Source organism: Branchiostoma belcheri, unplaced genomic scaffold (genome assembly GCF_001625305.1).
Source record: "Branchiostoma belcheri isolate BF01 breed outbred unplaced genomic scaffold, Haploidv18h27 scaffold100, whole genome shotgun sequence".
Taxonomy (NCBI): Eukaryota; Metazoa; Chordata; class Leptocardii; order Amphioxiformes; family Branchiostomatidae; genus Branchiostoma; species Branchiostoma belcheri.
The window spans coordinates 984,198-987,661 of NW_017802381.1; the positions used below are offsets into that span (position 1 = coordinate 984,198).

Here is a 3,464-nt window from a genome sequence, read left to right on the forward strand (position 1 = left end):
TACGCTTAGCTATCGCTTCTTTATCGGTTCTCAAACGCTCCTTTAACGCTCCCTTAACGCTACTTTCTGTTATGATTCCCCTTTGTTTCAAAAACACATCCCTTAATCAGCTGTGAAAACTCGCGCGTCTACGAGAATCACGCCCCGCACCGCGTTCCCGGGCCGACCGGCGAGTGACACGCGGCCGGCCAAAGCCCTTTGATTCGAAGTGGCACAAAGCCACCAAACAGCGTATGCGTGGAGTCAGCGTTTGCTTTCTCCACGTATGATTCCATGTTTTCCTTGGTACGTCAAAGGAGCTTGAAATCATCCGTCTCCTTAGCGAACAGGGAATTGCGTTGTTTTCAGAAAATAGCGACAAACGTCGATTTTATCGGCGACGCACTCGATACATTTCCCGTGAACTGATCATTTGCGCCAGTTTTATAGAACCGCCGACGGTACTCAAGGAGCGAAAGCTCCTTGCGGTAAATACATATAACTTGACACCGGCATACAATACTATTGTTAGTACCTCCGTCGACAACAAAGGATAATCCTGCCATGGAAGAGGGTCTGCATGGGGGGGTCCTGGCAACGGTTAACGGTAAATTCAGCAGGGCCGATAACGCTTAACGGTAAATTCAGGACGGTCGGCAACGCTTAACGGTAAATTGACAGGCTTTTTTTTCGAGCTGCACTGGATTTGGTATCTCGCTCAGAGAAAAGGTGATCACTGACAAAATTACGTATACCTTACATGTAATGAAGCATGCATTAAAGGTATGTGTTCCCTGTGTTTCCCACCTGCCCTGGTCCCCGAGTGCGTCCACAAATACCGGGGTGTCCGAGTCGACTTCGGCCAGCTTGCATTTTTTCAGTCTGCCCAGTTTTACCGATGGATTTTGAGAATGCTCCCCCGGGAAATTTAGGATTTTTAAGCCTTCAAAAACGCAATTTCCCGCATTTTGAGAGGCAAATCATGGTGTTGAGAGTGTTTGTCGGTCCTTCTGATGTTTTCACATTTTACTCGAGATTTTTGTTAATTTGCCTGTCAAGGTTGACGGATTCGTTAAAAAATTCTGTAACTCTCCGCAAACTTCCGGAAATTGAAGGGTAAACTGGTTCTGGCTAGAGCCGAAGGGACCGAGAAGCGCGAGCAATGTAGGGGGGTCCGGGGGCATTCTCCCCCGGGAAAATTTGTATTTTTAAACCTTCAATGACGCATTTTCCTGCACTTTGATAGGCAAAATTAGGCGTAACGAAGAATTATTCATTAACGCTTAACGCTGAATTCAGGATGACAAATAACGTTTTACGTTGAATTAAAACGACCCATAACGCTTCACGAGGAATATACTGATAACGCTTAACGTTGAATTAGAGCGGGCCGGCAACGATTAACGGTAAATTAAAATACCCCATAACGGTTAACGAAAAAAGGCATGCAGACCCTCATGGAAGCGTTCTAGAAGCGATTGGTCCTGTCAATGTCCTCCCAAAAAGCGATAACCTGGCGATATTGTTGCGATCGCACGTAACATCTAAACTGTCCACGAAGCTATCCATTGTTGAGCAGAAAATGCAGTAACTTTGAAGCAGCACGTAAGTCTGGCGGTACGACAAGCTTCACGGGTCGATTTTATCCGCGAAATAATGAATGTTTGTATGAATGTGTCAGATTTTGTAATATTAATAATCGCAAACATTACAGTGTGTTTTGTTAGGTTTCCGACACACGCAACACGTCAGCCGCTGTGTGGGTAATTTTTGTGATCTCGGTTTCCATATTTTCTCGTCCGTATTCGGCGTACATCGTCAACCAATCAATTTGTATGGTCTCCTTCCGAAATACTGCGATCTTGGTCGGGAAAGTTCGGTAGCGAGCTGAATATTTGCTTACGGGGAGGAAAGACCACAAACACATTTGTCGTATGAACAAGGACGTTGATGTAACCATTATAACGTCCTTGGTATGAAGTCAATCAGTTATTGAACAAACATCTCGTGATAAACTCTGTTGATAAGAGTGGTTTTCAAAAAATAAAAATCTGAGGTCTTTAAGGGAATGGGAGTCCAAAATCACACGACAGCTCTGAAATCACATACGCCTCTGGACAGATCATGTCTCCTCAGACACCACGGCGCCGGTCCTGTCAAAATTGATTGATGAACTCTGAAGCAACCGCGGGTCGGCATCAGATCAAAGGCGACGGCACAACTTTCGCTACACTCAAGTGCTGGGAATTCTGTCTTACTGACGACGTCACGAAATAGACTATTAAGGCTGCGAAGATTTTCTGACCACTTAGATACGGCCTTTTTAGCTTTCGTCCGGTCCCCAGATCCGCTACCGTTTTAGGTCTGCAACTTGGAAACGCTGGAAACACTGTTTGAAATGCCGTTATAACACAGGGAGTCCATTGTGCGTCGTGCTTTGTTTTGTCCCGTCGAAAGTTCTCACCGAATAAAAGTTACAACCAAGCCTTTTGAAATACTAGCTTGGTAACAAAATCACCCATTTTCAAAAAGAATAAAATCAAACAAGATACCCTTTTAACATATGATTAACTTTGTGTATGTTTTCTATTTTATACAAATGTAAAGGTGCGTGGAATAAACTGCACGATGCGAGGAGGAATACTGCGTGCTGATTCTTCCGAAGTTTTCAGAATCAGAGTATTATCATTGATAATACTAGTACATGTAGTTGTTGCCGGCGATATTTTGTCCTAACACAACTTGTTCTTACTAACATACTAGTAGTGTGGAGATAACTGCATTGTGTTTATACATATGCATTCTGTTGAGGTCTGTTGTACTAGATACCATCAGGCATATTATTTTTAGCTTACTATATATCGATTCCTGATCGATATGGCCGTGGCGTCAAACGGCTTGAATATGTTTCGTCATTGAAAACATCTTTTAATTTTATAAGTCGCAGGTTACAGCTTGTTGAAAAATGCTTGCAAAATGGTAACTTTTAATAGTCGAAATTGAACATAAACCAGAACAAACAGGCCAAAACAAACAAGACGGCAAGACAAGGCCACCTCCTGGAAAGACCAAACGGTAAGTATAGCTTTCCTCCGACGATCGATACTCGTATCTGCGCACCTCACGGTAAAAACATTTGTGGCCATTCGGACACACGCAGGGGGGCTACAGGGAAATACTTCTTGATCCCGTTTCAAAAATGACAGTCTGTTTGATCATGGAGGTTTGATAAATGAAGAACTACAACTTAATACAAGATTTTTTTCATCAAACTTTCAAAGTTCGACAAAAAATAGACCTTCGTGTGAACCGTGAGTAAAATCATGTACGAAATCGCAAAGTCTTATATATCCTAACAACAAATGTTTGTTATTACCATCATGGTCATCCCTTGATGGCCCACTAAAGTGCAACACTTTTAGAAAACCCGTAATTTATTCATCATTGATATGCACAGTGAAAGCTGCAGGCCCATTGTCGCGATG

At 43.0% G+C, this 3,464-nt stretch overlaps 1 protein-coding gene across 1 annotated transcript in view; it reads left to right on the forward strand.

The window, feature by feature from the left end:
- LOC109473286 (fibropellin-1-like) overlaps positions 1–3,464 on the forward strand; it is a 41,982-nt gene that overhangs the window by 6,320 nt on the left and 32,198 nt on the right. The window lies entirely within an intron of this gene.